Source organism: Aquarana catesbeiana, linkage group LG03, assembly GCF_042186555.1.
Source record: "Aquarana catesbeiana isolate 2022-GZ linkage group LG03, ASM4218655v1, whole genome shotgun sequence".
Classification (NCBI taxonomy): Eukaryota; Metazoa; Chordata; class Amphibia; order Anura; family Ranidae; genus Aquarana; species Aquarana catesbeiana.
This window is the reverse complement of record NC_133326.1, coordinates 302485672-302496305: the sequence shown is the minus strand read 5'-3', so window position 1 is coordinate 302496305 and position 10634 is coordinate 302485672. Positions and strand designations below refer to the sequence as shown.

At 45.6% G+C, this 10634-nt stretch overlaps 1 non-coding gene across 1 annotated transcript; it reads left to right on the top strand.

Moving 5' to 3' along the window:
• The first annotated feature begins 10147 nt into the window (after positions 1 to 10147).
• Positions 10148 to 10220, top strand: TRNAV-CAC (transfer RNA valine (anticodon CAC)). Its single transcript has one exon. It is a non-coding gene; the product is annotated as a tRNA-Val (tRNA).
• The last annotated feature ends 414 nt before the right edge of the window (positions 10221 to 10634 follow it).

Genomic DNA, 10634 nt, shown 5'->3' with positions numbered 1-10634 from the left:
TGCTACAATATCGCTTTCAGCAACCCTTTTCAAGCATTCTACTTTAGAGTAGACTTTCCACTTGCAAGGCCCAACAAAGCAGCATGAATAGGTTTCTGTAGTGTAGTGGTTATCACGTTTGCCTCACACGCGAAAGGTCCCCGGTTCGAAACCGGGCAGAAACAGTGCTTACCTTTAACTTTTTCACAGTCAGGCACACTCAAAGCTCTTGCCACACCATGCCCCTCTTGCAGCCGTAAGTGAAATCTGCCAATATAAAGCACAGTTTAGGTGCAACACCTTCACTGGGAGCTCTTTTTCTTCACTGTTTATAAGTCGACCAGGAGAAATTGAAGACCCTTGCCTGAAGATGTTAGGTGAGCTGGTTTGCTGGTCCTACACAGGCAAAGTTTTGCTGCAGTGCCTATAGTGCAGACTCTGTAATAGCTGACTAGTAAAACCTGCTGACCATCGCTGTAAGTGTTTAGGAAAACTTGTTTTCTGGACCCAAAGGCAATAGGAATGCGGACTTTGGCTCTCCTGCTTAGTCAGCTGAGTTGGAAAACCTAACGACCATTGGTGTATGTTTTCCTCTGATCTGGTGAGAAAAGTGTGTGGAACAGCTAGAGGTGATATCCATGACTCAGTCTATCTTGCCAGTACTGGCTGTTTTGAGGATGGTATTTGTATCAAGCTAGGCATCTGAAATGGGCTTTCTTCCTTGTTTTCTTCATTACTCAAGAGTATCATTTGCAAGGATGGTAAACTGAACTCAGGTTTTTAAATAACCAGAAACAAATAATAGCTAATACGGTGACCCCAACCTCCGACCCTCCAACCGGAAAAGGCCTATCGTGGTGGGTTTCTGTGGTGTAGTGGTTATCACGTTCGCCTCACACACGAAAGGTCCCCAGTTAGAAACCGGGCATAAACACTGTGCACACGCTAGTGCTTTTTGCCACAATGTCGCTTTCATCACCCCCTTTCAAGCATTGTACTTTAGCGTAGACTTTCGGTTTGCAAGGCACAAAAAATCTGCAAGAATGGGTTTCTGTAGTGTAGTGGTTATCACGTTCGCCTAACACGCGAAAGGTCCCCGGTTCGAAACCGGGCAGAAACACTGTGCACACGCTAGTGCTTTTTGCTACAATATCGCTTTCAGCAACCCTTTTCAAGCATTCTACTTTAGAGTAGACTTTCCACTTGCAAGGCCCAACAAAGCAGCATGAATAGGTTTCTGTAGTGTAGTGGTTATCACGTTTGCCTCACACGCGAAAGGTCCCCGGTTCGAAACCGGGCAGAAACAGTGCTTACCTTTAACTTTTTCACAGTCAGGCACACTCAAAGCTCTTGCCACACCATGCCCCTCTTGCAGCCGTAAGTGAAATCTGCCAATATAAAGCACAGTTTAGGTGCAACACCTTCACTGGGAGCTCTTTTTCTTCACTGTTTATAAGTCGACCAGGAGAAATTGAAGACCCTTGCCTGAAGATGTTAGGTGAGCTGGTTTGCTGGTCCTACACAGGCAAAGTTTTGCTGCAGTGCCTATAGTGCAGACTCTGTAATAGCTGACTAGTAAAACCTGCTGACCATCGCTGTAAGTGTTTAGGAAAACTTGTTTTCTGGACCCAAAGGCAATAGGAATTCGGACTTTGGCTCTCCTGCTTAGTCAGCTGAGTTGGAAAACCTAACGACCATTGGTGTATGTTTTCCTCTGATCTGGTGAGAAAAGTGTGTGGAACAGCTAGAGGTGATATCCATGACTCAGTCTATCTTGCCAGTACTGGCTGTTTTGAGGATGGTATTTGTATCAAGCTAGGCATCTGAAATGGGCTTTCTTCCTTGTTTTCTTCATTACTCAAGAGTATCATTTGCAAGGATGGTAAACTGAACTCAGGTTTTTAAATAACCAGAAACAAATAATAGCTAATACGGTGACCCCAACCTCCGACCCTCCAACCGGAAAAGGCCTATCGTGGTGGGTTTCTGTGGTGTAGTGGTTATCACGTTCGCCTCACACACGAAAGGTCCCCAGTTAGAAACCGGGCATAAACACTGTGCACACGCTAGTGCTTTTTGCCACAATGTCGCTTTCATCACCCCCTTTCAAGCATTGTACTTTAGCGTAGACTTTCGGTTTGCAAGGCACAAAAAATCTGCAAGAATGGGTTTCTGTAGTGTAGTGGTTATCACGTTCGCCTAACACGCGAAAGGTCCCCGGTTCGAAACCGGGCAGAAACACTGTGCACACGCTAGTGCTTTTTGCTACAATATCGCTTTCAGCAACCCTTTTCAAGCATTCTACTTTAGAGTAGACTTTCCACTTGCAAGGCCCAACAAAGCAGCATGAATAGGTTTCTGTAGTGTAGTGGTTATCACGTTTGCCTCACACGCGAAAGGTCCCCGGTTCGAAACCGGGCAGAAACAGTGCTTACCTTTAACTTTTTCACAGTCAGGCACACTCAAAGCTCTTGCCACACCATGCCCCTCTTGCAGCCGTAAGTGAAATCTGCCAATATAAAGCACAGTTTAGGTGCAACACCTTCACTGGGAGCTCTTTTTCTTCACTGTTTATAAGTCGACCAGGAGAAATTGAAGACCCTTGCCTGAAGATGTTAGGTGAGCTGGTTTGCTGGTCCTACACAGGCAAAGTTTTGCTGCAGTGCCTATAGTGCAGACTCTGTAATAGCTGACTAGTAAAACCTGCTGACCATCGCTGTAAGTGTTTAGGAAAACTTGTTTTCTGGACCCAAAGGCAATAGGAATGCGGACTTTGGCTCTCCTGCTTAGTCAGCTGAGTTGGAAAACCTAACGACCATTGGTGTATGTTTTCCTCTGATCTGGTGAGAAAAGTGTGTGGAACAGCTAGAGGTGATATCCATGACTCAGTCTATCTTGCCAGTACTGGCTGTTTTGAGGATGGTATTTGTATCAAGCTAGGCATCTGAAATGGGCTTTCTTCCTTGTTTTCTTCATTACTCAAGAGTATCATTTGCAAGGATGGTAAACTGAACTCAGGTTTTTAAATAACCAGAAACAAATAATAGCTAATACGGTGACCCCAACCTCCGACCCTCCAACCGGAAAAGGCCTATCGTGGTGGGTTTCTGTGGTGTAGTGGTTATCACGTTCGCCTCACACACAAAAGGTCCCCAGTTAGAAACCGGGCATAAACACTGTGCACACGCTAGTGCTTTTTGCCACAATGTCGCTTTCATCACCCCCTTTCAAGCATTGTACTTTAGCGTAGACTTTCGGTTTGCAAGGCACAAAAAATCTGCAAGAATGGGTTTCTGTAGTGTAGTGGTTATCACGTTCGCCTAACACGCGAAAGGTCCCCGGTTCGAAACCGGGCAGAAACACAGTGCACACGCTAGTGCTTTTTGCTACAATATCGCTTTCAGCAAGCCTTTTCAAGCATTCTACTTTAGAGTAGACTTTCCACTTGCAAGGCCCAACAAAGCAGCATGAATAGGTTTCTGTAGTGTAGTGGTTATCACGTTTGCTTCACACGCAAAAGGTCCCCGGTTCGAAACAGTGCTTACCTTTAACTTTTTCACAGTCAGGCACACTCAAAGCTCTTGCCACACCATGCCCCTCTTGCAGCCGTAAGTGAAATCTGCCAATATAAAGCACAGTTTAGGTGCAACACCTTCACTGGGAGCTCTTTTTCTTCACTGTTTATAAGTCGACCAGGAGAAATTGAAGACCCTTGCCTGAAGATGTTAGGTGAGCTGGTTTGCTGGTCCTACACAGGCAAAGTTTTGCTGCAGTGCCTATAGTGCAGACTCTGTAAAAGCTGACTAGTAAAACCTGCTGACCATCGCTGTAAGTGTTTAGGAAAACTTGTTTTCTGGACCCAAAGGCAATAGGAATGCGGACTTTGGCTCTCCTGCTTAGTCAGCTGAGTTGGAAAACCTAACGACCATTGGTGTATGTTTTCCTCTGATCTGGTGAGAAAAGTGTGTGGAACAGCTAGAGGTGATATCCATGACTCAGTCTATCTTGCCAGTACTGGCTGTTTTGAGGATGGTATTTGTATCAAGCTAGGCATCTGAAATGGGCTTTCTTCCTTGTTTTCTTCATTACTCAAGAGTATCATTTGCAAGGATGGTAAACTGAACTCAGGTTTTTAAATAACCAGAAACAAATAATAGCTAATACGGTGACCCCAACCTCCGACCCTCCAACCGGAAAAGGCCTATCGTGGTGGGTTTCTGTGGTGTAGTGGTTATCACGTTCGCCTCACACACAAAAGGTCCCCAGTTAGAAACCGGGCATAAACACTGTGCACACGCTAGTGCTTTTTGCCACAATGTCGCTTTCATCACCCCCTTTCAAGCATTGTACTTTAGAGTAGACTTTCGGTTTGCAAGGCACAAAAAATCTGCAAGAATGGGTTTCTGTAGTGTAGTGGTTATCACGTTCGCCTAACACGCGAAAGGTCCCCGGTTCGAAACCGGGCAGAAACACAGTGCACACGCTAGTGCTTTTTGCTACAATATCGCTTTCAGCAACCCTTTTCAAGCATTCTACTTTAGAGTAGACTTTCCACTTGCAAGGCCCAACAAAGCAGCATGAATAGGTTTCTGTAGTGTAGTGGTTATCACGTTTGCTTCACACGCAAAAGGTCCCCGGTTCGAAACAGTGCTTACCTTTAACTTTTTCACAGTCAGGCACACTCAAAGCTCTTGCCACACCATGCCCCTCTTGCAGCCGTAAGTGAAATCTGCCAATATAAAGCACAGTTTAGGTGCAACACCTTCACTGGGAGCTCTTTTTCTTCACTGTTTATAAGTCGACCAGGAGAAATTGAAGACCCTTGCCTGAAGATGTTAGGTGAGCTGGTTTGCTGGTCCTACACAGGCAAAGTTTTGCTGCAGTGCCTATAGTGCAGACTCTGTAATAGCTGACTAGTAAAACCTGCTGACCATCGCTGTAAGTGTTTAGGAAAACTTGTTTTCTGGACCCAAAGGCAATAGGAATGCGGACTTTGGCTCTCCTGCTTAGTCAGCTGAGTTGGAAAACCTAACGACCATTGGTGTATGTTTTCCTCTGATCTGGTGAGAAAAGTGTGTGGAACAGCTAGAGGTGATATCCATGACTCAGTCTATCTTGCCAGTACTGGCTGTTTTGAGGATGGTATTTGTATCAAGCTAGGCATCTGAAATGGGCTTTCTTCCTTGTTTTCTTCATTACTCAAGAGTATCATTTGCAAGGATGGTAAACTGAACTCAGGTTTTTAAATAACCAGAAACAAATAATAGCTAATACGGTGACCCCAACCTCCGACCCTCCAACCGGAAAAGGCCTATCGTGGTGGGTTTCTGTGGTGTAGTGGTTATCACGTTCGCCTCACACACAAAAGGTCCCCAGTTAGAAACCGGGCATAAACACTGTGCACACGCTAGTGCTTTTTGCCACAATGTCGCTTTCATCACCCCCTTTCAAGCATTGTACTTTAGCGTAGACTTTCGGTTTGCAAGGCACAAAAAATCTGCAAGAATGGGTTTCTGTAGTGTAGTGGTTATCACGTTCGCCTAACACGCGAAAGGTCCCCGGTTCGAAACCGGGCAGAAACACAGTGCACACGCTAGTGCTTTTTGCTACAATATCGCTTTCAGCAACCCTTTTCAAGCATTCTACTTTAGAGTAGACTTTCCACTTGCAAGGCCCAACAAAGCAGCATGAATAGGTTTCTGTAGTGTAGTGGTTATCACGTTTGCTTCACACGCAAAAGGTCCCCGGTTCGAAACAGTGCTTACCTTTAACTTTTTCACAGTCAGGCACACTCAAAGCTCTTGCCACACCATGCCCCTCTTGCAGCCGTAAGTGAAATCTGCCAATATAAAGCACAGTTTAGGTGCAACACCTTCACTGGGAGCTCTTTTTCTTCACTGTTTATAAGTCGACCAGGAGAAATTGAAGACCCTTGCCTGAAGATGTTAGGTGAGCTGGTTTGCTGGTCCTACACAGGCAAAGTTTTGCTGCAGTGCCTATAGTGCAGACTCTGTAATAGCTGACTAGTAAAACCTGCTGACCATCGCTGTAAGTGTTTAGGAAAACTTGTTTTCTGGACCCAAAGGCAATAGGAATTCGGACTTTGGCTCTCCTGCTTAGTCAGCTGAGTTGGAAAACCTAACGACCATTGGTGTATGTTTTCCTCTGATCTGGTGAGAAAAGTGTGTGGAACAGCTAGAGGTGATATCCATGACTCAGTCTATCTTGCCAGTACTGGCTGTTTTGAGGATGGTATTTGTATCAAGCTAGGCATCTGAAATGGGCTTTCTTCCTTGTTTTCTTCATTACTCAAGAGTATCATTTGCAAGGATGGTAAACTGAACTCAGGTTTTTAAATAACCAGAAACAAATAATAGCTAATACGGTGACCCCAACCTCCGACCCTCCAACCGGAAAAGGCCTATCGTGGTGGGTTTCTGTGGTGTAGTGGTTACCACGTTCGCCTCACACACGAAAGGTCCCCAGTTAGAAACCGGGCATAAACACTGTGCACACGCTAGTGCTTTTTGCCACAATGTCGCTTTCATCACCCCCTTTCAAGCATTGTACTTTAGCGTAGACTTTCGGTTTGCAAGGCACAAATAATCTGCAAGAATGGGTTTCTGTAGTGTAGTGGTTATCACGTTCGCCTAACACGCGAAAGGTCCCCGGTTCGAAACCGGGCAGAAACACTGTGCACGCGCTAGTGCTTTTTGCTACAATATCGCTTTCAGCAACCCTTTTCAAGCATTCTACTTTAGAGTAGACTTTCCACTTGCAAGGCCCAACAAAGCAGCATGAATAGGTTTCTGTAGTGTAGTGGTTATCACGTTTGCCTCACACGCGAAAGGTCCCCGGTTCGAAACCGGGCAGAAACAGTGCTTACCTTTAACTTTTTCACAGTCAGGCACACTCAAAGCTCTTGCCACACCATGCCCCTCTTGCAGCCGTAAGTGAAATCTGCCAATATAAAGCACAGTTTAGGTGCAACACCTTCACTGGGAGCTCTTTTTCTTCACTGTTTATAAGTCGACCAGGAGAAATTGAAGACCCTTGCCTGAAGATGTTAGGTGAGCTGGTTTGCTGGTCCTACACAGGCAAAGTTTTGCTGCAGTGCCTATAGTGCAGACTCTGTAATAGCTGACTAGTAAAACCTGCTGACCATCGCTGTAAGTGTTTAGGAAAACTTGTTTTCTGGACCCAAAGGCAATAGGAATTCGGACTTTGGCTCTCCTGCTTAGTCAGCTGAGTTGGAAAACCTAACGACCATTGGTGTATGTTTTCCTCTGATCTGATGAGAAAAGTGTGTGGAACAGCTAGAGGTGATATCCATGACTCAGTCTATCTTGCCAGTACTGGCTGTTTTGAGGATGGTATTTGTATCAAGCTAGGCATCTGAAATGGGCTTTCTTCCTTGTTTTCTTCATTACTCAAGAGTATCATTTGCAAGGATGGTAAACTGAACTCAGGTTTTTAAATAACCAGAAACAAATAATAGCTAATACGGTGACCCCAACCTCCGACCCTCCAACCGGAAAAGGCCTATCGTGGTGGGTTTCTGTGGTGTAGTGGTTACCACGTTCGCCTCACACACGAAAGGTCCCCAGTTAGAAACCGGGCATAAACACTGTGCACACGCTAGTGCTTTTTGCCACAATGTCGCTTTCATCACCCCCTTTCAAGCATTGTACTTTAGCGTAGACTTTCGGTTTGCAAGGCACAAATAATCTGCAAGAATGGGTTTCTGTAGTGTAGTGGTTATCACGTTCGCCTAACACGCGAAAGGTCCCCGGTTCGAAACCGGGCAGAAACACTGTGCACGCGCTAGTGCTTTTTGCTACAATATCGCTTTCAGCAACCCTTTTCAAGCATTCTACTTTAGAGTAGACTTTCCACTTGCAAGGCCCAACAAAGCAGCATGAATAGGTTTCTGTAGTGTAGTGGTTATCACGTTTGCCTCACACGCGAAAGGTCCCCGGTTCGAAACCGGGCAGAAACAGTGCTTACCTTTAACTTTTTCACAGTCAGGCACACTCAAAGCTCTTGCCACACCATGCCCCTCTTGCAGCCGTAAGTGAAATCTGCCAATATAAAGCACAGTTTAGGTGCAACACCTTCACTGGGAGCTCTTTTTCTTCACTGTTTATAAGTCGACCAGGAGAAATTGAAGACCCTTGCCTGAAGATGTTAGGTGAGCTGGTTTGCTGGTCCTACACAGGCAAAGTTTTGCTGCAGTGCCTATAGTGCAGACTCTGTAATAGCTGACTAGTAAAACCTGCTGACCATCGCTGTAAGTGTTTAGGAAAACTTGTTTTCTGGACCCAAAGGCAATAGGAATTCGGACTTTGGCTCTCCTGCTTAGTCAGCTGAGTTGGAAAACCTAACGACCATTGGTGTATGTTTTCCTCTGATCTGGTGAGAAAAGTGTGTGGAACAGCTAGAGGTGATATCCATGACTCAGTCTATCTTGCCAGTACTGGCTGTTTTGAGGATGGTATTTGTATCAAGCTAGGCATCTGAAATGGGCTTTCTTCCTTGTTTTCTTCATTACTCAAGAGTATCATTTGCAAGGATGGTAAACTGAACTCAGGTTTTTAAATAACCAGAAACAAATAATAGCTAATACGGTGACCCCAACCTCCGACCCTCCAACCGGAAAAGGCCTATCGTGGTGGGTTTCTGTGGTGTAGTGGTTACCACGTTCGCCTCACACACGAAAGGTCCCCAGTTAGAAACCGGGCATAAACACTGTGCACACGCTAGTGCTTTTTGCCACAATGTCGCTTTCATCACCCCCTTTCAAGCATTGTACTTTAGCGTAGACTTTCGGTTTGCAAGGCACAAATAATCTGCAAGAATGGGTTTCTGTAGTGTAGTGGTTATCACGTTCGCCTAACACGCGAAAGGTCCCCGGTTCGAAACCGGGCAGAAACACTGTGCACGCGCTAGTGCTTTTTGCTACAATATCGCTTTCAGCAACCCTTTTCAAGCATTCTACTTTAGAGTAGACTTTCCACTTGCAAGGCCCAACAAAGCAGCATGAATAGGTTTCTGTAGTGTAGTGGTTATCACGTTTGCCTCACACGCGAAAGGTCCCCGGTTCGAAACCGGGCAGAAACAGTGCTTACCTTTAACTTTTTCACAGTCAGGCACACTCAAAGCTCTTGCCACACCATGCCCCTCTTGCAGCCGTAAGTGAAATCTGCCAATATAAAGCACAGTTTAGGTGCAACACCTTCACTGGGAGCTCTTTTTCTTCACTGTTTATAAGTCGACCAGGAGAAATTGAAGACCCTTGCCTGAAGATGTTAGGTGAGCTGGTTTGCTGGTCCTACACAGGCAAAGTTTTGCTGCAGTGCCTATAGTGCAGACTCTGTAATAGCTGACTAGTAAAACCTGCTGACCATCGCTGTAAGTGTTTAGGAAAACTTGTTTTCTGGACCCAAAGGCAATAGGAATTCGGACTTTGGCTCTCCTGCTTAGTCAGCTGAGTTGGAAAACCTAACGACCATTGGTGTATGTTTTCCTCTGATCTGGTGAGAAAAGTGTGTGGAACAGCTAGAGGTGATATCCATGACTCAGTCTATCTTGCCAGTACTGGCTGTTTTGAGGATGGTATTTGTATCAAGCTAGGCATCTGAAATGGGCTTTCTTCCTTGTTTTCTTCATTACTCAAGAGTATCATTTGCAAGGATGGTAAACTGAACTCAGGTTTTTAAATAACCAGAAACAAATAATAGCTAATACGGTGACCCCAACCTCCGACCCTCCAACCGGAAAAGGCCTATCGTGGTGGGTTTCTGTGGTGTAGTGGTTACCACGTTCGCCTCACACACGAAAGGTCCCCAGTTAGAAACCGGGCATAAACACTGTGCACACGCTAGTGCTTTTTGCCACAATGTCGCTTTCATCACCCCCTTTCAAGCATTGTACTTTAGCGTAGACTTTCGGTTTGCAAGGCACAAATAATCTGCAAGAATGGGTTTCTGTAGTGTAGTGGTTATCACGTTCGCCTAACACGCGAAAGGTCCCCGGTTCGAAACCGGGCAGAAACACTGTGCACGCGCTAGTGCTTTTTGCTACAATATCGCTTTCAGCAACCCTTTTCAAGCATTCTACTTTAGAGTAGACTTTCCACTTGCAAGGCCCAACAAAGCAGCATGAATAGGTTTCTGTAGTGTAGTGGTTATCACGTTCGCCTCACACGCGAAAGGTCCCCGGTTCGAAACCGGGCAGAAACAGTGCTTACCTTTAACTTTTTCACAGTCAGGCACACTCAAAGCTCTTGCCACACCATGCCCCTCTTGCAGCCGTAAGTGAAATCTGCCAATATAAAGCACAGTTTAGGTGCAACACCTTCACTGGGAGCTCTTTTTCTTCACTGTTTATAAGTCGACCAGGAGAAATTGAAGACCCTTGCCTGAAGATGTTAGGTGAGCTGGTTTGCTGGTCCTACACAGGCAAAGTTTTGCTGCAGTGCCTATAGTGCAGACTCTGTAATAGCTGACTAGTAAAACCTGCTGACCATCGCTGTAAGTGTTTAGGAAAACTTGTTTTCTGGACCCAAAGGCAATAGGAATGCGGACTTTGGCTCTCCTGCTTAGTCAGCTGAGTTGGAAAACCTAACGACCATTGGTGTATGTTTTCCTCTGATC